The sequence below is a fragment of the Mesoplodon mirus genome, assembly GCF_964341445.2.
Source record: "Mesoplodon mirus genome assembly, chromosome: 17".
Taxonomy (NCBI): Eukaryota; Metazoa; Chordata; class Mammalia; order Artiodactyla; family Ziphiidae; genus Mesoplodon; species Mesoplodon mirus.
Genome location: NC_138993.1, coordinates 50,128,272 through 50,155,144, shown reverse-complemented (window position 1 = coordinate 50,155,144; position 26,873 = coordinate 50,128,272).

Genomic DNA, 26,873 nt, shown 5'->3' with positions numbered 1-26,873 from the left:
TTTCTCACCTCCAGTGTCAGTAACTGATATCACCCTGATGAAAAATCTTTCTCAATACTTTTCAGAGACACACATAGCTTAAATCTGAAACTTTAGTTTTGACATGAGTAATTTCTTTTTTAAAAAGTTCTTCCTTACACTGTAACTCCTGGACTCTAGGCACAAGTTTGTGCTACCCGATTCTCCGCTCCCTTCTGCCCTGTCATTTCCTTTCTACCAACACATGTTCTTTATTGCCAAGACTCCCCTGCTGTAGAGAATCTCTCTTTTTTTTTTTTTTTTTTTGCGGTACATGGGCCTCTCATTGCTGTGGCTTCTCCCGTTGTGGAGCACAGGCTCCGGACATGCAGGCTCAGCAGCCATGGCTCACGGGCCCAGCCGCTCCATGGCATGTGGGATCCTCCTGGACCGGGGCACGAACCCATGTCCCCTGCATCGGCAGGCGGACTCTCAACCACTGCACCACCAGGGAAGCCCGAGAATCTCTTTAGTCTAACCACCCCACTCATCATTGCTTCTCTGTGTTAGTACCCCAGGATGCAGATTCCTAAACTACCTTGGAGTTGCTTACATGTCATGTTGTAACAGTTTTCTAGACCAGAGTTTCTTATATTGGGGTCTGGGAACAGTATTGACCTTTGAGACATTAATAATTTTTCAGAAATAAGTAGCTGTTTTGATGAAATACATCTAAGACACTTTAGAGTAAACAATAACAAACTGTTTTCATTTTCATTTTTACATCTTAAATCCTTTTCTTTATAACAATATATGACTTGTTAACAACCAGGAAGATATAGCTGGTCCCAAATTAACCATGGGACTGATGACATTTTACTGAACAGATTTTAGAAACTATTACCTGAATATCACTTTAGGCTTAAATACATTAAAAAACAGCTGTTAAACAAAACCTTTAGTCCTTTAATGCCTGTATGAGAAAAACAAGAGAGAGAACTCATTAGTGATATGAAAATTAAAGAAGCTTTTTTATTTTCCTTAAAATTCAGTATCATGAATTTCTAGACTTTGAGAATTTTTTGGATGTTAGGTTATTCATATTTTATACTTTTGTGTATTTTTGTAATATTTGCCTTTGTGGCTGAAATACATATCTTAAATATCAGTTCATCTCTGATTGTCATCTAAATAACTCCCATATTTATTAGAGTAAATGTATACACATAACCATAGTTTTGTAAGACACTAGTTTTATGTGCGACAGACTGAAGTAAAGCTCTGCAATTATGTGCCCCAGCGCTGTCTTTGACCCAAATTGATTATAGATTCACCAGCATACTGATCCCCTCAGACAGTATGGAGGGCCCAACAGCCAGGGTTCCAGGCCATATGCTCCTGTCCCTGCCAGCACTTTGCCTATTTATACAATATGCTGTATACATAGTGTCATCTTCTCCACGGGCTATCAGAAAAAACTTTTTGGAAGCACTAATTCTCAAACTTTAATGTGGATAAGACTCACCTGGGAAACTTGTTAAAACAGACTCTGATGGTCTATTCCTAGAATTTCTGATTCAGTCAGTGTGCAGTGAGACGGGGGATATTTATATATATATTACAAAGAAGCGCCTCCTATATTTTTGAGGCATCTGGTGAAAGGACCTCTTTTGAAAAATCACTGTTGATCAGTAGTCAGTATCTGTTACCAGGATAAAGGGAAATATTTTCTTTCTTAGCAACTTCTTTACTCTCATCCTATAAATGTGAGAGCATCCCAGGAGTTCCCTTTGAACTCCTCTCTTATTCCCCAGGTGATTTATTCTAGTATCACAGTTTTAAACACCACCTACATGCTGGTGACTTCAAAGTTTCTATCTTCAGTCTGGACTTCTCCAGTGAACTCTGAACTTGGTGATTTTATTTACTACGTGGCATCACCATTTGAATTTATAACAAGTAGCTTAAGTTTGAAAGGTCCAAAGCTGGATTCTTTTATCTGCAAATCTTCTCCTACCCCAGGGGTTCCCATCTTAAATGAATGGCATCTCTAGTCTACAGTCTCAGTTGTTCTGGCCAAAAGGCTTAGTGTCATTCTGGACATCATTCTTCTTTCTTCCCACCCACCTCCAAACCATTAGGATATCCCCATAGCCCTACCTTCAAAATATTTCCAGAGTTGTAAATGTCCCATCTTCCCCCATTGCTACCCTCTAATCTAATCCACCATGCTTTCTCACCCAGACTATTGCAATCGCCTCCTAGAGATTCCTCCTCCATCCATTCCTGCCCCATTTACAATCTACTCTCTACATAGCATCCAATGTGGGTCATGTAGACTGAATGTTTGTTATCACCCCACATTCATATGTTGAAACTTAATCCATTCATGAATGGATTAGTGTCATCGTTAGAAGAGAGATCCCAGAGAGCTCCCTTCCCCTTTTCACCTCGTGAGGACACAGTAAAGCAGACCCTTCCCACCAGACACTGAATCTGTTGGCACCTTTATCTTGGATTTCCCAGTCTCCACAACTGTGAGAAACAAATTTCTGTTTCGTTTATAAGCCACCCAGTCTATGGTATTTTTATTATAGCAGCCATAATAGACTAAGACCTGAGGCTTTTAAAATGTAAGTCACAGACATACAAAACAAACTTGTGGTTACCAAGGGGGAAAAGGCAGGGAGGAGGATAAATTAGGGGTTTGGGATTGACATATACACATAGCTATGTGCAAAATGGATAACCAGCAAGGACCTACTCTATGGCACAGGGAACTATACTCAATATTTTGGTGATAACCTATAAGGGAAAAGAATCTGAAAAACAATATATATATATATATATATATATATATATATATATATGAATCACTTTGCTGTACACCTGAAACTAACACAATATTGTAAATCAACTATACCTCAATTTAAAAAAAAATTCTTACCACTCAATAATAAAAAGAGAGGGGTGCTTCAAGATGGCGGAGGAGTAAGACAGAGATCACCTTTCTCCCCATAAACACATAAAAAATACATCTACATGTGGAACAACTCCTACAGAACACCTACTGAATGCTGGCAGAAGACCTCAGACTTCCTAAAAAGCAAGAAACTCTCCACATACCTGGGTAGGGCAAAAGAAAAAAGAAAAAACAGAGACAAAAGAATAAGGACGGGACCTGCACATCTGGGAGGGAGCTGTGAAGGAGGATAAGTTTCCAAACATTAGGAAGCCCCATCGCTGGCAGAGACGGGGAGTGGCGGCGGGGAAGCTACGGAGCCACGGAGGAGAGCGCAGCAACAGGGGTGCAGAGGGCAAAGCGGAGAGATTCCCGCACAGAGGATCGGTGCCAACCAGCACTCACCAGCCTAAGAGGCTTGTGTGCTCACCCACCGGGGCGGGCGGGGCTGGGAGCTGAGGCTCGGGCTTCAGAGGTCAGATCCCAGGGAGAGGACTGGGGTTGGCTGCGTGAACACAGCCTGAAGGGGGCTAGTGCACCACAGCTAGCCAGGAGGGAGTCCTGGCAAAAGTCTGGACCTGCCTGAGAGGCAAGAGACCATTGTTTTGGGGTGCGCGAGGAGAGGGGATTCAGAGCACCACCTAAATGAGCTTCAGGGATGGGCGTGAGACGCGGCATGAAACACTAACGCTGCTGCTGCAGCCGCCAAGAAGCCTGTGTGCAAGCACAGGTCACTCTCCACACCTCCCCTCTTGGGAACCTGTGCAGCCCGCCAGTGCCAGAGTCCCACGATCCAGGGACAACTTCCCCGGGAGAACACACAGCGCACCTCAGGCTGTTGCAACGTCACTCTGGCCTCGGCAGCTACAGGCTCGCCCCGCATTCTGTACCCCTCCCTCCCCACAGCCTCAGTGAGCCGGAGGTCCCTAATCAGCCGCTCCTTTAACCCCCTCCTGTCTGGGCAAAGAACAGACGCCAGAGGGTGACATACATGCAGAGGTGGGGCCAAATCCAAAGCTGAACCCCAGGAGCTGTGCAAACAAAGAAGAGAAAGGGAAATCTCTCCCAGCAGCCTCAGGAGCAGTGAATTAAATACCCACAGTCAACTTGACATACTCTGCATCTGTGGAATACTTGAATAGACAATGAATCATCCCAAAATTGAGGCAGTGGACTTTGGGAGAAACTGTAGACTTGGGGTTTGCTGCATGCGACTGACTTGTTTCTGATTTTTATGTTTATTTTAGTATAGTTTTTAGTGTTTGATATCATTGATGGATTTTTTTATTGGTTTGGTTGCACTCTTTTTTTTAATTACTTAAAAAAGTTTTTATTTTAATAATTTTAATTATTTTATTTATTTATTTATTTATTCCTTCTTTTTTTCTCCTTCTTCTTCTGAGCTGTGTGGTTGACAGGGTCTTGGTGCTCTGGCCTGGTGTCAGGCCTGAGCCTCTGAGGTGGGAGAGCCAAGTTCAGGACATTGGACCGCCAGAGACCTCCCAGCCCCATGTAATATCAATTGGCAAGAGCTCTCCCAGAGATCTCCATCTCAATGCTAAGATCCAGCTCCACTCAATGGCCAGGAAGCTCCAGTACTGGACGTCCCATGCCAAACAACTAGCAAGACAGGAACACAACACCATCCATTATCAGGGAGGCTGCCTAAAGTCATACTAAGTTCACAGACACCCCAAAACACACTACCAGACTCAGCCCTGCCCACCAGAAAGACAAGATCCAGCCCCACCCACCAGGACACAGACACCAGTCCTCTCTACCAGGAAACCTACACAGCCCCTGAACAAACATTGCACACTGGGGGCAGACACCAAAAACAACAGGAACTGTCAAACTGCAGCCTGCAAAAAGGAGACCCCAAACACAGTAAGTTTAAAAAAATGAGAAGACAGAGAAATATGCAGCAGATGAAACAGCAAGGCAAAAACCCATCAAAACAAACAAATGAAGAGGAAATAGACAGCCTACCTGAAAAAGAATTCAGAGTAATGGTAGTAAAGATGATCCAAAATCTTGTAAATGGAATGGAGAAAATACAAGAAACATTTAACAAGGACCTAGAAGAACTAAAGAGTAAACAAACACTGATGAACAACACAATAAATGATATTAAAATTTTTCTAGAAAGAATCAATAGAAGAATAAATGAGGCAGAAGAACAGATAAGTGACCTGGAAGAAAAAATAGTGGAAATAACTACCACAGAGCAGAATAAAGAAAAAAGAATGAAAAGAATTGAGGACAGTCTCAGACACACCTGGGACAACATTAAACACACAAACATTCGAATTATAGGGGTCCCAGAAGAAGAAGAGAAAAAGAAAGGGACTGAGAAAATATTTGAAGAGATTATAGTTGAAAACTTCCCTAATATGGGAAAGGAAATAGTTAATCAAGTCCTGGAGCACAGAAAGTCCCATACAGGATAAATCCAAGGAGAAACACACCAAGACATATTAATCAAACTGTCAAAAATTAAAAACAAAGAAAAACTATTAAAAGCAGCAAGAGAAAAGCAACAAATAACATACAAGGGAACCCCCATAAGGTTAACAGCTGATCTTTCAGCAGAAACTCTACAAGCCAAAAGTGAGTGGCAGGACATAGTTAAAGTGATGAAAGGGAAAAACCTACAACCAAGATCACTTTATCCAGCAAGAATCTTATTCAGATTCGACAGAGAAATTAAAACCTTTACAAACCAGCAAAAGCTAAGAGATTCAGCACCACCAAACCAGCTTTACAACAAATGCTAAAGGAACTTCTCTAGGCAGGAAATACAAAAGAAGGAAAAAACCTACAAAAACCAACCCAGAACAATTAAGAAAATAGTAATAGGAACATACATATCAATAATTACCTTAAATGTAAATGGATTAAATGCTCCAAACAAATGACATCGACGAGCTGAATGAATAAAAAACAAGACCCATATATATGCTGTCTACAAGAGACCCAGGGACACATATAGTCTATATGTGTCCCTAGGTCTACTTCAGACCTAGGGACACATATAGACTTAAAGTTAGGGGATGGAAAAAGTTATTCCATGCAAATGGAAATCAAAAGAAACCTGGAGCAGCAATTCTTATATCACACAAAATAAGCTTTAAAATAAAGACTATTACAAGAGACAGAGAAGGACACTACATAATGATCAAGGGATCAATCCAAGAAGAAGATATAACAATTGTAAATATTTACACACCCAACATAGGAGCACCTCAATACATAGGGCAAATGCTAACAGCCATAAAAGGGGAAATCGACAGTAACACAATCATAGTAGGGGACTTTAACAACCCACTTTCACCAATGGACAGATCATCCAAAATGAAAATAAATAAGGAAACACAAGCTTTAAATGAAACATTAAACAAGATGGACTTAAGTGATATTTATAGGACATTCCACCCCAAAACCACAGAATACACTTTCTTCTCAAGTACTCATGGAACATTCTCCAGGATAGACCATATCTGGGGTCAGAAATCAAGCCTCAGTAAATTTAAGAAACTTGAAATCATATCAAGTACCTTTCCTGACCACAACGCTATAAGACTAGATATCAATTACAGGAAAAATCTGTAAAAAAATACAAACACATAGAGGTTAAACAATACACTACTAAATAACCAAGAGATATCTGAAGAAATCAAAGAGGAAATCAAAAAATACCTAGAAACAAATGACAATGAAAATACAACGACTGAAAACCTATGGGATGCAGCAAAACCGGTTCTAAGAGGGAAGTTTATAGCAATACAATCCTACCTCAAGAAACAAGAAAAGTCTCAAATAAACAACCTAAACTTACACTGAAAGCAAGTAGAGAAAGAAAGTTAGCAGAAGGAAGGAAATCATAAAGATCAGATCAGAAATAAATGAAAAAGCAATGAAGGAAACAATAGCAAAAATCAATAAAACTAAAAGCTGGTTCTGTGAGAAGATAAACAAAATTCATAAACCATTAGCCAGACTCATCAAGAAAAAAAGGGAGAAGACTCAAGTCAAATCAACAGAATTAGAAATGAAAAAGGAGAAGTAACACTGGGTACTGCAGAAATACAAAGAACCATGAGAAATTACTACAAGCAATTATATGCCAATAAAATGGACAACCTGGAAGAAATGGACAAATTCTTAGAAAGGTATAACCTACCAAGACTGAACCATGAAGAAATAGAAATTTAAACAGATCAATCACAAACACAGTAATTGAAGCTGTGATTAAAAATCCTCCAACAAACAAATGCCCAGGACGAGATGGCTTCACGGATGAATTCTATCAAACATTGAGAGACGAGCTACCACCTATCCTTCTCAAGCTCTTCCAAAATATAGCAGAGGGAGGAACACTCCCAAACTCATTCTACGAGGCCACCATCACCCTAATACCAAAACCAGACAAACATGTCACAAAAAAAGAAAACTCCAAGCCAATATTTCTGATGAACATAGATGCAAAAATCCTCAAGAAAATACTCACAAACAGAGTCCAACAGCACATTAAAAGGATCATACCCCATGATCAAGTGGGGTTTATGCCAGGAATGCAAGAATTCTTCAATATATGCAAATCAATCAATGTGAGACACTTTATTAACAAACTGAAGGATAAAACCATATGATCATCTCAATAGATGCAGACAAAGCTTTTGACAAAATTCATTTATGATATTCAACACCCATTTATGATAAAGACTCTCCAGAAAGTAGGCACAGAGGGAACTTACCTCAACATAATAAAGGCCATATTGACAAACCCACAGGCAACATCATTCTCAATGGTGAAAAACTGAAACCATTTCCACTAAGATCAGGAACAAGACAAGGTTGCCCACTCTCACCACTATTATTCAACATAGTACTGGAAGTTTTAGCCACAACAATCAGAGACGAAAAAGAAATAAAAGGAATCCATATTGGAAAAGAAGTAAAACTGTCACTGTTTGCAGGTGACATGATACTATACATACAGAATCCTAAAGATGCTACCAGAAAACTACTAGGGCCAATCAATGAATTCGGTAAAGTAGCAGAATACAAAATTAATACACAGAAATCACTTGCATTCCTATACACTAATGAAGAAAAATCTGAAAGAGAAATTAAGGAAACACTTCCATTTACCATTGCAACAGAAAGAATAAAATACCTAGGAGTAAACCTACCTGGGGGGACAAAAGACCTGTATGCAGAAAACTATAAGACACTGATGAAAGAAATTAAAGATGATACAAGTAGATGGAGAGATATACCATGTACTTGGATTGGAAGAATCAACATTGTGAAAATGACTGTACAACCCAAAGCAATCTACAGATTCAAAGCAATCCTTATCAAACTACCAATGGCATTTTTCACAGAACTAGAACAAAAAATTTCACAATTTGTATGGAAACACAAAAGACCCCGAATAGCCAAAGCAGTCTTGAGAAAGAAAAACGGAGCTGGAGGAATCAGGCTCCCAGACTTTGGACTATACTACAAAGCTACAGTAATGAAGACAATATGGTACGGGCACAGAAACAGAAATACAGATCAATGGAACAGGATAGAAAGGCCAGAGATAAACCCATGGACCTCTGGTCACCTTATCTTTGATAAAGGAGGCAAGAATATACAATGGAGAAAAGACAGCCTCTTCAATAAGTGGTGCTGGGAATACTGGACAGCTACATGTAAAAGAATGAAATTAGACCACTTCCTAACACCATACACAAAAATAAGCTCAAAATGGATTAAAGACCTAAATGTAAGGCCAGACACTATAAAACTCTTAGAGGAAAACAAAGGCAGAACACTCTATGACATAAATCACAGCAAGATCCATTTTGACCCACCTCCTAGAGAAATGGAAATAAAAGTAAAAACAGACAAATGGGACCTAATGAAACTTAAAAGCTTTTGCACAGCAAAGAAAACCATGAACAAGATGAAAAGACAACCCTCAGAATGAGAGAAAGTATTTGCAAGTGAAGCAACTGACAAAGGATTGATCTCCAAAATATACAAACAGCTCATGCAGCTCAATATCAAAAAAACAAACAACCCAATCCAAAAATGGGCAGAAGACCTAAATAGACATCTCTCCAAAAAAGACATACAGATGGACAACAAACACATGAAAATATGCTCAACATTACTAATTATTGGAGAAATGCACATCAATACTACAATGAGGTATCACCTCACACCAGTCAGAATGGCCATCATCAAAAAATCTACAAACAATAAATGCTGGGGCTTCCCTGTTGGCGCAGTGGTTGGGAATCCACCTGCTGATGCAGGGGACACAGGTTTGTGCCCTGGACTGGGAGGATCCCACATGCCACAGAGTGGCTGGGCCCGTGAGCCATGGCTGCTGAGCCTGTGCATCCGGAGCCTGTGCTCCACAGCGGGAGAGGCCGCAACAGTGAGAGGTCCGCGTACCACAGAAAAAAATAATAAATAAATAAATGCTGGAGAGGGTGTAGAGAAGAGGGAACCCTCTTGCACTGTTGATGGGAATGTAAATTGATACAGCCACTATGGAGAACAGTGTGGAGGTCCCTTAAAAAATTAAAAATAGAATTACCATATGACACAGCAATCCCACTACTGGGCATATACCCTCAGAAATCCATAATTCAAAAAGAGACATGTACCACAGTGTCCATTGCAGCACTATTTACAATAGCCAGGACATGGAAGCAACCTAAGTGTCCATCAACAGATAAATGGATAAAGAAGATGTGGCACATATATACAATGGAATATTACTCAGCCATAAAAAGAAACGAAATTGAGTTATTTGTAGTGAGGTGGATGGACCTAGAGTCTGTCATACAGAGTGAGGTAAGTCTGAAAGAGAAAAACAAATATCGAATGCTAACACATATATATGGAATCTAAAAAAAAAATGGTTCTGATGAATAAAGGAATAAAGGTGCAGACGTAGAGAATGAACTTGAGGACATGTGGAGGGGGAAGCGTAAGATGGGACGAAGTGAGAGAGTAGCAGTGACATATATACCCTACAAAATGTGAAATAGACAACTAGTGGGAAGCAGCCGCATAGCACAGGGAGATCAGTTTGGTGCTTTGTGACCACCTAGAGGGGTGGGATAGGGAGGGTGGGAGGGAGACGCAAGCGGGAGGGGATATGGGAATATATGTATAAGTATAACTGATTCACTTTGTTATACAGCAGAAACTAACATAATATTGTAAAGCAATTATACTCCAAAAGATGTTAAATAATAACAATAATAAAAAGAAAACTAAACCAATTTTTAAATACGCAAAATAAATGAATACATGTATAAAATATAAGTTAGATCACGTTAGTCCTCCACTCAACACTTCCAAGGGCTGCCATCTCACTCAGAATGGAACAAAAGATTCATCGTAGCCTACGAGACCTTCCATGTTTTTTCTTTTTTCTACCATCTCCTCCATCCTCCCCCTTGTTCACACCTCTCCAGCCACAGTTCTTTACTGTCCATTTAACACTCCAAGCAGCCACCTACCTGAGGAACTTTGCACTTGCTTTTTCCTCTGTGTGACTTAATTCTCATTTCCATCAGATCTCTGGTCCAATATTACCTTCTCAGAAGGAATCTTCTCTGACCACACCCCTATCACTCTCTAGGCCCCTTACCCTAGTTTTGGTCATAGCTGTTTATTACTTGACATCTTAATTTTTTTTCTTGTCTATCCCCCTTCAAATGACTCCATGGGAGCAGGATATCCATCTGTACCTGTATTATTCATCGCCATATCCCCAGCATTTAGAACTGGGCTTAGCTCAGAATAGAAACTCAGTGTTTCCATTAATAAGTGTATATATGATAATATATATGTTTGGTAAATATTAGAGTGTCATTAATTTGCTTATTGACATATTCTGTTTGAAAGAACCCCTCCCACATGCACACCATCAAAGGTGACATACGTGGAATGCATACATATTATGGTAAATACATAGCTAGTAACACTTGATTTCTGGGCAATAATAAGAGTAATTACTAAATATTAACCATGGTTTACACAGAGCTTTACATTGTACCATCACATCCTCACAAGTGTACAGACAGGTATGATTAATATTCCTTTTTATAGATGAGGAAGTGTTGCCAGAGGGTTAACATTACTCACCTTTGCTCAAACAGAAATTAAGGGGCAGGGTGCTGGCAGGAGAGATTTATTGTGCTTTCATGATGTGCCTGGCTCTGCATAAGTGCTTTTCGGGCATCAGGTTAATGAATCCCATAAGAATCCTCTGGGGACCCTGCTATCCCCGTATGGTGGATGGAAACGAAAACTTGGGTTAAATTACCATTAGCTAAGTTAGGATTCAAAGGTGGGCAGTCTGACCCTAGAGCACGTACTTATTCCCTGTGATTTTATTGCTTCCTACAGGCACCCTCTGCTCTGCTTTCTGGCATTTTTGCTGTCACCACTACAGGTGGCGTTTTTGCTGTCACCGCTACAGATGGCGTTTCTGCTGTCACCACTACAGATGGCTTCTGGGAGACTAAACTGCATTGTGTTGGGCATGTTCAAACACACACTTGAGTAAGATATAAAAATATTCCACTCCACTTGCCAGACAGGTCAAAAATGACACCGCATTGTCAGATGTTCTCAAGTAAAATATTAAAAATGTTGAAATCATTCAACATGGCCTAAAATAGATTTTTCAAATTGATATTAAGGTCAAAGCTCCATGAAATAGTTATATACTCAAACTCAAATACTTGATGTGGCAGAATTATTATTGCTGTGAATACGTTAAAAAAAAAAAAAAAAACTCTTACCTTTGGCACTCACAATTTTTTTCTTATATTTAGACACAGCACTGAGCACTTTAGTCTTATCTGAATGACTCCATCATATTATTGAACAATTTTCATCCACCTGTAAACTGAACTATTCTGAAGTCACGCAGTAATAAATAATGCAACATCACAAATAATATTATTTCTTAAATTCGGGCATGCATTTGTTCTTCCACAGTGTTGAAAATTTAGGTGGGAGGATTGGACTTGCTGTGGACACTAATGAGATTTTTCTGGACTGCAATTACTCCCTAGCAGGGTTTTATTTTTTTTTTAATGTGATAAATTACTAAACATATGCTGTGTGACTCGAGTTGTTTGGTGAAGAGGGTGAAATTGATGAGCCCAGATGGGTCTTTGCAATGAAGACACAAGTCCAAGATGGTTCAAATTTTAATTATGTCTGCTAATAAGATGTATGTAGGGAAGAGGTAGATATATGAAATATCTAAATTTCTAAATATTTCATAAATCATTCAGTCATTCACCAATACATGTTGGGTGCCTATGTGTGCAGGGCCATGTAATGTATGAGAAACTAGGAATCCAATGATTACTCAGTTCTGGCCCTCAAGGAACTTACACCCTTATTGTACTCAGGGCTTTTAAAATATTGATCCCTGTCTCAGTGAAGTTTCAATAAATTCTATAGCACAGGGTATAACACACATGATGGTAAGCACAATGCTGTCTCTGGCCCTTTTTGTCTTGGACTGGGCATCTGTAGCTGCAAGAGTGGGAAGGGTGTAGGGATCAATACATTCATACAACAGATTTCCTGTCAGCTCTCAAATCTGTTTATCCCACGATATAGCTGAAATAGTTAAATGTTCAGCTAAATGACAGGTTAAATGGTTAAATTGGCTTTTACAGTCTTTTATAGGTCATTTTCCAACTATATCACCTAAACCTATTACCAAAAACATTGACAAAGATCAGAGTAAATTAATACATAGGGATCCCAAATCCTTGAAGAAACACTATTATGGAAGCACAGAAAACCGATGCGGAAAAATATGATTAAACTGTAATCACGTTAACTTTATACTGAATGGAAGTTTGTTACCTTGATTCTTGGAACTTCTCTTTCTGAAAATACAGTTTAGTGTTAATTCTGAAGTCCTACCAGGAAGTCTTATGAAAATAAATAGTCATTTTAAAAGAAAGTATAAACCCTTAGTGGGTGATATGTCATGTATAGAGATTTAAAAACTGGAGTGTTTTAGAATTTAGACATTGGTTGTGAACCAAAAATATCTTTAGTTATAGCAGTCATGGAGTTTTTCCAGATTCCAGGATGGATGCTAATGCTTATTTGTAGGTCACTTTTTCCATATATGAGCAAACTGCAGTAGCAAAAGAAGTGGTTAATTCTATCATCAAACAGGGAAATTTTTAAAAAGCAGCTCAACAGTTATTAAAACATCCATTAGGCATTATTCTGGGTAGAGGCGATTGGTAAACAAACTCAAAGATCACTCACATTTTTGTCTTGTAAATATTTTTAGTCTCACTGATTTGATGTGTCCACCCTTCTGACTTTCCTCTGGTCTCCCCTCCAAAGCAAAGTAGCTGGCATTATCTCCTGTCTCGGGGTAAAAGTGAAAGCCATCAGAAGTCAGCACTTTTATTTGCATCTAGAGACATCTTTTCCTAGTGAAGTTCCCTCTCACAGAAGCAAATAATACTGATGATAATGATGATGATGACTACGACGATGATGAGTATGAGCTAAGCAATCATTAGGTGCCAGATTGTGCTAAGTGCTTTATGAGTAAGCATTGTCTTAAATAGTCTCTTATTATCCCCATTTTTCAAATAATAAAATCAACACTAGGAGAAGTAAAGGACTTGCCCAAGGTCACATAGCTAATAAATGATTGATAGAGGACATAGGTGAATCCAGATCAGTGTGGTTCCAGGGTTGAAACCTGTCCTGCTCTAACAGGGTATCTCTCACCCTGTTCTAGATCTCATACCATTCTGCCTCTCCAGAGCCCCTGAGATAGGGCTGTTATCCCTCTGGCTTCTGAGCATTCAGTCTCTCTCCCTCTGTGGTCCCCTTCCAGTTCACGTGCAAGCGTGTGCTTTAGGCAGAAGAGAAATGAGGAATGAGGTCATGGAGAAGAAAACAGTGTGTAAAGACAACCACACACATGTCCATCTTACTGGAAGATATACCCTGATGATATGTTTATTGAATCCTCCCACCTGGCAACGATTGCAACTTAATAAGATTCTTGCTCATGAGACTGAAAAACTGAATACGCTCTGCTAGGTCAGAATAGGTGGTGGTGTCAGGATTCCAGCCCTGATCTCTCTAATCCCTAAAGCCATGCTCTTCCCATACAATAAACATTTACCTAAAATTTGTGATATTTGAATATTTCTTGTTAGGATATTGAGAATTGTTATTAGAAAATTCTGCATATGTGTTCATAGATTCCTGAGCAAACTGGGATCTGAAGAGAATCTCTATCATCTTCTAGGCTGTTCCCAATGAAAGTATCCTTTACTATCTTCATTTCTTGATGGTCAGCATCTATCTCTTCCACTCTGTCTCTCCCTGAAAGTATGACACAGGCCACTGTTCTTTCCCTTGTTCTGAAGAGCTTGATATCCTAATACTTGCTCATGAATACATTTTCTTTTGGAGTTCTTGGTGCTTTTGGAACTTAATTCTCATCTCATCTTAAATTTTTCCAAACTGCAAGATATCTTTAAAACAACCATGCAGGTAATCAATCTGTTTTGCTTTCAATCAATAAAGAATAATTAATTTGGCTGGTCTGCAATGGACAGTGTTTCTTCCTAAATTTTCAGTATGTGAAATTCTATTCAAAAGCAAGAATGTAGAGTTGTCTCTACCCCAGTGGTCAGCTCTGTGATGACCATATTACCAGGTGAATAGACTGCAAGAAACTGGATAGGGGATATGTGGGTTGCAAATCCTAAGTAATACATATGGTTTTAAAGGGCATGAAAATATTTCTCTGATGTCTGCCTCTGACAAAAAAATGAAATGATAATTCCTCTCTTGGTTTGAAGAAAACCTTGAGCTGGTGATATGTTGGACAAACTGCTTGATTTCCCCATGCTTTGAATCTGATAAAAGCAGTTATTTGAGCTAATCACTTGTTTGTGTAAACTGTATCTAAAATATTCAAACTGAATGATGCTTTTTTATTGAGTAACACTCAACTCCCTTAAAGGGTCCCCTTAGTCTTTCATGTGAGACTGTGCATTCAAATGGAGCCCTTTAAATTTTTTCCCAAACATCCATACTAGCAAAAATTTATTATGTTAATAAACCACAATTGCTAGATGCTGTACGTGCTTTCAGGTGGAACTCAGTAATTATTACGCCCAGTACGTACCAATCTCCAAAAAAGAGTCAGACTTTTGATTTGTTTTGTAATTTGTCTTCATCAGGCATCTCTATGGGAGGTTTCTAGCAGTAACACCAAAGTGCTTTTTTTAAGTGACAGCTTTTAAAAAAAAGAAACAAGAAAATACCTTCTTGCTGATATTAGAAACATTTAAAATTTAATATGTTTGAATATCATGATTTAATTAGAAATATCTAGGGGATATAAATAGGTCAGTAGCACAGTGGTGATATTTATACCCACTAGGAGGCTTACAAAACATCACCAGCTCATTTTAAAGGGGGGAAAAAGGAGAAAAAAGCAGAAGTAACTGCATTGTGTTCTGAAGAACCAAGCAAACATTATATTGTCTCCTTTGTCTCATTTTGCCTTTCACTTCTCTGGATCTTTTAGCAACCATCATTTTCATGTCCAAAAACAAAGGTAAAATATTCTGGTATGAGGTATTTGTGGCAGTGGTTAGTTCCTTCCTTTAAATAAAGCCAGATTTATTCTGGTTAGAATAATGGGGGGAAAACAAGGTTACAGAGCCTCCATCATGGGATTCTAATAAAAACAATTCTCAAAATATAATTGGAAGCATGGTGCATGGCTGTGAAAACATAATCGTCTAGACATTGTTGGAACACAGGACTCCCAGAGACTCCCTAGACCTAATTACTGCTAAATTGGCAAAAGTAGCTAGAATTACTTTGGATAGTGTTTTGCCCTGTGATTTTGATGCTCTACAGATCAATGTAATTTTATTAGTTCTGGGTGTTTAGAGCTATGCATATCCCAAGTTGTTTCTTAGCATTATAAATAAAATTTCAAAAAGCGCAGTATCAAAAACAGACAAGGATATAAAGACATAGTACCAGGGGACAAGCAGGAGATTTGCCTCTAATCTAAGTGGCCTCTGAAGTCAGACACACCAGGCTCCTAACCCTGCTTTTGCCACCTAGCGGCTATGTACTCTTGAGCAAATTATTTAACATGTCTGTTTGCTCTTCAAGGAAATCAAGCTAATAGTGACTACCTCATGGAACTATTGTGAAGAATATGTTTTTTAAAATTGCATAGAAGAGGGCTTCCCTGGTGGCGCAGTGGTTGAGAGTCCGCCTGCCGATGCAGGGGACACGGGTTCGTGCCCTGGTTCGGGAAGATCCCACATGCCGCGGAGTGGCTGGGCCCGTGAGCCATGGCCGCTGAGCCTGTGCGTCCGGAGCCTGTGCTCCACAACGGGAGAGGCCACAACAGTGAGAGGCCCGCATATCACAAAAAAACAAAAACAAAAACAAAAAAATTGCATAGAAGAGTTTAACCTAGTTCCTGATACTTAGCAGATGCTTAATAATTTTTTATTACTATTTTGTATTTTCTGCAACCACTACTGATTATACCAAAACTATAATCTTACCTACACAGTAGTTGCAGTCACATCCCTATAACCTCCTCTGATGATTTCCCATATAGTCTTTCCTTGTTCTCCATAACTTATGTAGCCCCATAAGTTATAGTTATGAGTTCAAGATCAAATTCATGATATCTCCTCCTCAACGCCTTGTTCCTCCTTTGCTATGGCTCCTAACTTAATGCTGCTGTGCTCTCCAGCCCCTAGAATCTTCCTAATTCCTCACACTCACCCAGTCACCCGATGTGGTTAAGTATATTTCTAAACTATGGTGCCCAGTCATCATCTCTCTACTTTCATCCTCACTGCTACTCACCACTTCTTGTATTTTGTCACCTCCTGGCAGGATTATTGAGTAACTACCTGCCTGGTTTCACAGTCAGCAGGCATTTTATCATTTCTCTGCTCAGAGTCTATGCACAACCTCCCACTGCCTGTCTCCTGAAGCAGGTACAAAACCCCTAGCCTGGCATATCACACGCCATCGGCTGTATTTTTTTTTTTCTGGCTTATATTCCATTACTCCTCTACAGAATACTTAAAATACTCATGCTTTGCGTCAAACTATTTCATTCAAAATCAAGTCTGCATTCTGTCTTTTATCTCCTACCTTCATGCCTTTGCTTAGGTTAGTCTTCTCCCTAGAATGCCCTTTCTTCCCATTCTACCCATCAAACATTAGGTGATGTTTCCACATCATCTTACTTACGAGATCTTTTTGATCCTCTGTCTTAAAAATTATCTTTGTGAAAAAAAATTATCTTTTTGCTTTCAACTTTCATAAATGTACATATGACTATCAATGATGATGTTAGATAATACATTAGCACAATGCTTTTCTGCTTATAGGTACATTTGTATATTACTTTATTTATAAAATGATGTGTATTCTGTTCTGTGTTGCTTATTTGCATATTAATTGGTATTCTCAATGATAATGCTATTGCCCTAAAAAGGACTTTTTTCTCTCTTTTACATTATTGAGTTTTTTTATGAGAAGAAAAGTGTTTATTCCATCACTCAGAGAGCTAGTTATAAATTAGAGAAGACTGTAAAAGCAAAAGACATCGATTCTCTACATTCATTCAACACACTTTAAACACACACACACACACACACACACACATACTTATTCTAAGCTCTGTTTTTTGCTAGAAGCTAATTGTATAAAAAAGGTATAAAAGAAATAGTTATATAAATAATCATTTCTTTTAGCTGAATGAATGCCAGTAATGAAACTGAGTGTAACGAAGACACCATGGCAACAACAATGATAGAAGCAAGATTAGACCAGAGAGAAATTGTTTTAAAGAGAGAAAAAAACAATAAAGTTTCGTACGGAAAATGGAAATTGCCAAAGAGAGTAATATTTACACAATAATATGTTTTTAAATGCCTACAATAATATGTAAGGTGTGATACAAAAAGGGGAGTCATGAATAATTCTAAGATTTTTATGTCCATAGACAGATGAATGGATAAACAAAATGTAGTATATACATAAAATGAAATATTATTCATCCTAAAAAAGGAAGGAAATCCTGCTGGATGATACAACATAGATGAACCTTGAGTATATTATGTTAGGTTAAATGATTCAGGCACAAAAAGACAAATATTATATGATTCCACTTATATGAGGTATGTAAAGGAGTCAAATTCATAGAAACTAAGAGTAGAATGGTGGTTACCAGGGGCTGGGGGAAGGGTGAAGAGGGGAGTTGTTTAATGGGTCTAGAGTTTCAGATTTGCAAGATGAAAACTCTGAAGAAGTTTTTCACAACAATGTAAATATACTAAACACTACTGAACTGTACATTTAAACTGTACATCTGTATCATCTATAGTTAAGATAATAAATGTTGCTATGTGTTTTTTATCACAATTAAAAAATACCAAGGTCCTTAGTTTGGCCCCTAAGGCCCAGTGCTACCTATGTGATATCATTTCTCACCAGTCTCTCCCTTGCATACCCCATAACAACCACACAGGCATCTGTATTGTTCTCCAAATACACTTAGTACACTCCTGCCTTAGGGCCTTTGTACTGGCTGGTCGGTTCTTCCCAGTTTAGTTGTATTAATTCTACTCTACTTCAAGTTCTTGTCAAATATGACCTTCTCGGAGAATTTTTTTCTTGATGATCTAGTGTTCAACCCCCTTATCCTGGATGATTTTTCTCTGTGGCATTTACCACCACGTGACGTATAGATTTCTTTCTTTTTTCCCAGTGGGAACATAAGTGTCATTGCATTAAGGGCTTTATTTGTTTTATTGATTGTTCATTGGTTTAGACCCAAGTTTGGTAACAGTGCCTGGCATATGAGAGACAATTATTTAATATTTGCTAAATACATACGTAAATGAAAGGTAAGTTATTTCTACACCAATAATAGGAGATAATAATTGAGGCTTATGATTTGAAATGTTCATAATTATTATGAATGTCTTGCATTCTACCTACAATCCTTTCATTTTCTACTGGTGTTTATACTATGAGACCTACCACGTGTATTATGGTACCTACTTAGATTTGCCAACAAAAATTACCTTAAAATCAGTTGCCAAAAAAACAGGAATGAACTGATACATAAGTAATGGATTATGTCCACTATAAGAAGTGATTTCAAATAATCCTATCTTCTGTCTCCCAATCTTCAACATCCCTGCCGACAAAATACCCTGCAAAGAGAACAATTCTTTAATTCTAAAACTGGAAACAAGATTTAACCTTGGAAAAGTTATGGACCTTAACTTACATTCACAAGAAGGGGTATATGAGAAGACCATGGATGAAGATAGGTTTTTGATGGAAATAGGAGACTTGGACTTAAAGTTTTATATATGATAATAGAAAGGGGTTACTTTGGAAACAAAAGACAAGTTGGGTTTTTTAAATTTATTTATTTCACTGTTTCTAATAATGTCTCTTATATAGAAGTCAACCTTGAAAGCCTAACTTTGTTCTTAATACTCTTTATAATTTAAAAGTCGACTATAACAGATGCATTATAATTATCTTTTAAATGCAAGAGTAGATGTATTTCTAAATGGAATGATTTGGGACATATTTTTCAGGAATAAATATTTGCTTTTGCTTTTGAACTCAAGCAGGTTCAAGTCACTTTGCAAACCCCTTTCATGTTTCCAGTTCTTAGCTCTAGACATAATACCCTCCACAGATGGTGGATGTCATTTGATACTGGCCTTTTCTAGCAAATTCACATATGTCAGCAAATGAACCTAAAACAACTCCAGGTTTCAAATGCAAAACATTTGTAAATTGCACTGATTCATAATCAGAGCAACATAATAAACTACAATCTAGTCATTCTCAGTGGGCCTTATTCAGCAGAAAAAAGCCATAGAATGGAAGCCAAGAGAGGATGTTGAGCTTGGCTCTTCCAGTACTAGGCTTTTGGAAATTCAATTACTTGCCTGTGGAAAGTACTGGAATGACAGCCTTGGAGAATAAAATCCCTCAGCACTTTAGCAGACAGAAAAAAAGGTCAGACTTGCCTGTTACCACAAAGGTCCACCAAGATACTTAATTCCTGGGAACCTCCATTTTCCAACTGGAATTAAACACTTTGACAGTCTACAGTTTATGTCCTCTGCCAGTCTGTCACCCCAACCCCAGTTTGTTTTAGTTATTAATTTCATATCAGTTACCATTCATGTTTTAGTATCAATTAATTTGAATTATGGTATAGGAGAGGATGTATAAAGGCAGAACCTTTCTATTGCTGTAATTATTTTTAAGTATAAGATAGTTTTTTTCTTCTACCCTGAGAGAAGTGAGGGGACCCAAAGTCATATAACCCAGAACCACGATGGCACTTTAAAAAAGTTAATATAGCTCAAGTCTCGATGGGGTCTTGCTTAAAAAAAAAAAAAAAGCCTATAATAGGAAAAGAGCAGAAATAATGAAGATGATTGATACAAACGATTCTGAGATGCATTTATATGGAAATCATGTACATGTGAGGCACCAAATAAAATATTTAGGAAAAGGTGCCTAAAACCTTTGATATTGTCTGTAGCCTTTTTTAAAATATATTTTCAAAGAATAACTCTCTGCTCTTTTCCTTCTGGAGAAACAAATGGGTCAATCAGTTCCACCATTCCCTTTTGAGAATTTAATGAGATAAAAACCAAGCTAAAAAAGAAAAAATGAGCCAACAACCTATTGGCAACCACTAACATATCTGACTAATTTGAACCACATAGAGAGCCAAGCTCAACGTCCTTTCTTGGCTTCCAGGTTGGTATTTCAGCCTTTGCAGTCTTAAATGGTCTGCAAACAAAAGACATAAAGCTGTGAGGGACTGTCTTTCCACAAAAACGTCTTTGTAATTTCATAAGCCCTAAATTCCCAAGGCTGTTTAATCTCAGCACTCTATTTAGAGACTGTGAAAGACTGAGATATCCCTCTATTTTGGTGTCATCCAACTTCCTGCAATTCTGGGCTATCCTCTGCATTGTCTCTCTCAATTGCTGGATGATTTTTTTCCCTCAAAGTAAATACAGATGCACTGCAGCTGCAAATATTAAAGTCTGAGCATTTCCATCAGGAAACTTTACTTTGGGTTCTAAAATAAAAGTACCCCTGAAAATTTTATAAATAGGTGGGTTGACATGTGAAGGACATAAGAAATGCATCTAATTCAGTTTTTATTTATTTTGTTTTATTCCATCCTATCCCCATCATGTTCATGTGTTTCTTTTTTACATAAAATAAATTTAAAAGTATTCCAATTTAACAGTAACATGTTTATTATTTAAGGTATGGATTTTCTAATCACTGCCTGAGACAAAGAACGACAAGTGAAATAAATTATTGAAATAAGGTCAGTTTAATTTGATGAGATTGGGTAAATTGGGCTTTGTGGTATTCTAATAATTTTATATTTTAGATGATTTATTTACACAGTCTTATTTTAGAATGGTTTGAGATAGGCAAAAAAGATGCAGCTAATCTAGGAAGACAAATTTTTATTAAAAAGTAAGAGAAACATAATTAGGGAAAAATATGAGCAGGCAAATAAAATGAATCCCAGAGTGAGAGCCACAAATAATACAGGCAGTGAAACCTTATTCACTTGTGGGAGATAGGCCAGGACATTGATTTCTGTCCCATGCTTCCTAGCAGGTAACAGGAACGAGAAAACAGAATCACAGTAACCATCAGTTAAAAGCATAAATATTCTTTATAATGAGACAGGAGAAAAATGATTCTCTGTGTACTTACAGAGAGATACTGTCCGATTTATTTCACAAACACCCCTCTTACCATCCTTCAAATAAACACCGTGATATGTGTAATGGCACTGCTTCTATATAATATACCTTTATGTAAGCTGATGACATTACAACGAAGCACAGTTCAGTAAAAACCATTTCACTAAGGGATGGTATATTGCAGTCCACATAGAGTTCCCTCTGAGAGTCGGGCTTAATTCAGAGGTGGATTTTATTGCAGAGGGAACTCACAGGCAATAAGTATACTTTTCACGGAACTTTTTTTCTTAGAACTTAACACATAGTGTAACTCAGCCTTTGATCTCATTCTAGGCTATGAGTTTCATGAGAACGAAAACAAAACTATATCCCCAGCTTCTATTAAAGCATCTGACACACAGTAGGCACGTGAACGTTCATTCAGTATTGAATGAAGGCTTAGTTTTCAGGAATTTCCACAATTATTGTTCCTCTCACTCAAACATTTCAGGATTTTCTCCCTGACAGGCACCTGGAGGGCAGGTAATGTATATGATAGATCCATGGGGAGGTACATGATGAAAGCAATCAGCTGGCCTTGAGCTTCTTTCCAATCCTGCTAGTGACTGTAAGTACATTGCCTGAAAGTAGATAATATCAGGCTTATGTAGCAAAAAATAATTATCTTCCATTAAAATTGTATATGCACTACCAAACCAGCATAATTATGATTATTAAGCTTAATAACACTGGAAGCAGGTGGAAAGATGCATCTCAGAGTTATTCCACTCAATGGGAGAGGGAAATGAGGTATTTACACACCAACAACTTCCATCAGTTGAGAGCTATTCCCAGAGGGAGGTAAATTCCTTGGCGTTTCTGGCCTGTCCTACTTGATGACAGAGGAGGATCTGAGGGCCAGAGAAAGTTTGCTGAATTGGCAGGACCTATGGGAATAGAGGTAAGGTACTACAATATCTGCTACAATAACCTATTTAAGGAGACATAGTGTATATTTGAAAAAGAAAGCTTAGGTAGAATTCCTCAAATAATATCTCCTGTTAGATTTTATCAAGCATCAGGAAGAAGCCTGAAAAGGAGAAGAAAAAGAAATAGTTGTGTATTTTATATATGTATGTATGTAGGCATGTATGTATTCATTCATTCTATGTCCTCCTCCCTATCTTCGAGGGGCCACACAGTGCAGATTCATACTTGATGAGCACGAAGCCCCCAAGCAGGACTTTTCTCTCACCTCATTGACACTTTGATTTTACCCATCTGCAGTTTAGTTCCCTTATTATTATTTGTATTAAAACATCTTCACTCTCACCTGTTGGAAGTTTTCAGTGATTTCGTCTGGCAACTGTAGCAGAGAACAAGCTACACAACTCAAGCTTTGAAGCCCACAGGTGTTTTCTTGCATCCAAAAATAACCTCAATCAAATAAGATAAGAATAATGGTGACCAAGCAGTTTGCAAAAGCAAGGACATCTAGCTTATGGTCAAAGAAGTTACATGTGAAAAACTGAATATGTTTCATTGTTCAACGAACACTCCTTATTGGGGGTAAGTCAACAAAAGTGTGGGCAGCTTATCTGCAACTAGCAAAAATTTGGCCTTCAGAATATAAATTGGCTGAAAGCCAAGTCAATAACTTGAAATATAAGTGGGAAAAAAGGGAAAATAATGGAATAAGGTCTTAAAAAGCTGTTTCTAAGTTAAGCAAGTCTGATATTCATACAAATCCTGGTTCCAGTGGGCGTGGCAAGAGAAAGCTGGTTAGTTCTCAGATGTTCCAAAATGACACACGGAAAGGCGACTTTATCAATTAAGTTTAGATTTGGCTGTAACAGAAATAAATATTGAGGCTCCATGCTATCGTCAGGAATCCTGATGCCTATATTTCTACTTGAGTATTCTAACATGTCTGCTATCTCCAAAGTGTACTTGTGTTCCAAAGTGATTGCTGGAGTTCCAGCAATTACTTTGGCCTTGCATGCTAAATGCAAGACAAAAAATTATCTCCCTCCCAAATAATTTAAATTTATAAACAGCCTTCCTAGATTTTCACACACTTCAGTATGTTTCCACTGTGGTCAGCACTACTTATCACATGGCCACAGCCAGGACAACGGAATCTGGAAGTATTATCTTTGCTGTTTGTTTGATTTTTTTTTTTTTTAATTTTATTTTATTTTTTTGCTTTATAACAAATATAATCAGTTATACATATACATATGTTTCCATATCCCCTCCCTTTTGCGTCTCCCTCCCACCCTCCCTATCCCACCCCTCCAGGCGGTCACAAAGTACCGAGCTGATCTCCCTGTGCTATGCGGCTGCTTCCCACTAGCTATCTACCTCACGTTTGGTAGTGTATATATGTCCATGCCGCTCTTTCACTTTGTCACAGCTTACCCTTCCCCCTCCCCATATCCTCAAGTCCATTCTCTAGTAGGTCTGTGTCTTTATTCCTGTCTTACCCCTATGTTCTTCATGACATTTTTTTTCTTAAATTCCATATATATGTGTTAGCATACAGTATTTGTCTTTCTCTTTCTGACTTACTTCACTCTGTATGACAGACTCTAGGTCTATCCACCTCATTACAAATAGCTCAATTTCATTTCTTTTTATGGCTGAGTAATATTCCATTGTATATATGTGCCACATCTTCTTTATCCATTCATCCGATGATGGACACTTAGGTTGTTTCCATCTCCGGGCTATTGTAAATAGGGCTGCTATGAACATTTTGGTACATGTCTCTTTTTGAATTATGGTTTTCTCAGGGTATATGCCCAGTAGTGGGATTGCTGGGTCATATGGTAGGTCTATTTGTAGTTTTTTAAGGAACCTCCATACCGTTCTCCATAGCGGCTGTACCAATTCACATTCCCACCAGCAGGGCAAGAGTGTTCCCTTTTTTCCACACCCTCTCCAGCATTTATTGTTTCTAGATTTTTTGATGATGGCCATTCTGACTGGTGTTAGATGATATCTCATTGTAGTTTTGATTTGCATTTCTCTAATGAGTAAAGATGTTGAGCATCCTTTCATGTGTTTGTTGGCAGTCTGTATATCTTCTGTGGAGAAATGTCTATTTAGGTCTTCTGCCCATTTTTGGATTGGGTTGTTTGTTTTTTTGTTATTGAGCTGCATGAGCTGCTTATAAATTTTGGAGATTAATCCTTTGTCAGTTGCTTCATTTGCAAATATTTTCTCCCATTCTGAGGGTTGTCTTTTGGTCTTGTTTATGGTTTCCTTTGCTGTGCAAAAGCTTTTAAGTTTCATTAGGTCCCATGTGTTTATTTTTGTCTTTATTTCCATTTCTCTAGGAGGTGGGTCAAAAAGGATCTTGCTGTGATTTATGTCATAGAGTGTTCTGCCTATGTTTTCCTCTAAGAGTTTGATAGTGTCTGGCCTTACATTTAGGTCTTTAATCCATTTTGAGCTTATTTTTGTGTATGGTGTTAGGGAATGATCTAATCTCATACTTTTACATGTCCCTATCCAGTTTTCCCAGCACCACTTATTGAAGAGACTGTCCTTTCTCCACTGTACATTCCTGCCTCCTTTGTCAAAGATAAGGTGACCATATGTCCGTGGGTTTAACTCTGGGCTTTCTATCCTGTTCCATTGATCTATCTTTCTGTTTTTGTGCCAGTACCATACTGTCTTGATTACTGTAGCTTTGTAGTATAGTCTGAAGTCAGGGAGCCTGATTCCTCCAGCTCCATTTTTCGTTCTCAAGATTGCTTTGGCTATTCGGGGTCTTTTGTGTTTCCATACAAATTGTGAAATTTTTTGTTCTAGTTCTGTGAAAAATGCCAGTGGTAGTTTGATAGGGATTGCATTGAACCTGTAGATTGCTTTGGGTAGTAGAGTCATTTTCACAATGTTGATTCTTCCAATCCAAGAACATGGTATATCTCTCCATCTATTTGTATCATCTTTAATTTCTTTCATCAGTGTCTTATAATTTTCTGCATACAGGTCTTTTGTCTCCTTAGGTAGGTTTATTCCTAGATATTTTATTCTTTTTGTTGCAATGGTAAATGGGAGTGTTTCCTTGATTTCACTTTCAGATTTTTCATCATCAGTATATAGGAATGCCAGAGATTTCTGTGCATTAATTTTGTATCCTGCAACTTTACCAAATTCATTGATTAACTCTAGTAGTTTTCTGGTAGCATCTTTAGGATTCTCTATGTATAGTATCATGTCATCTGCAAACAGTGACAGCTTTACTTCTTCTTTTCCAATTTGGATTCCTTTTATTTCCTTTTCTTCTCTGATTGCTGTGGCTAAAACTTCCAAAACTAGGTTGAATAAGAGTGGTGAAAGTGGGCAACCTTGTCTAGTTCCTGATCTTAGTGGAAATGGTTTCAGTTTTTCACCATTGAGGACGATGCTGGCTGTGGGTTTGTCATATATGGCCTTTATTATGTTGAGGAAAGTTCCCTCTATGCCTACTTTCTGCAGGGTTTTTATCATAAATGGGTGTTGAATTTTGTCGAAAGCTTTCTCTGCATCTATTGAGATGATCATAGGATTTTCTCCTTCAGTTTGTTAATATGGTGTATCACGTTGATTGATTTGCGTATATTGAAGAATCCTTGCATTCCTGGAATAAACCCCACTTGATCATGGTGTATGATCCTTTTAATGTGCTGTTGGATTCTGTTTGCTAGTATTTTGTTGAGGATTTTTGCATCTATGTTCATCAGTGATATTGGCCTGTAGTTTTCTTTCTTTGTGACATCCTTGCCTGGTTTTGGTATCAAGGTGATGGTGGCCTCGTAGAATGAGTTTGGGAGTGTTCCTCCCTCTGCTATATTTTGGAAGAGTTTCAGAAGGATAGGTGTTAGCTCTTCTCTAAATGCTTGATAGAATTCGCCTGTGAAGCCATCTGGTCCTGGGCTTTTGTTTGTTGGAAGATTTTTTATCACAGTTTCAATTTCAGTGCTTGTGATTGGTCTGTTCATATTTTCTATTTCTTCCTGATTCAGTCTTGGCAGGTTGTGCATTTCTAAGAATTTGTCCATTTCTTCCAGGTTGTCCATTTTATTGGCATAGAGTTGCTTATAGTAATCTCTCAT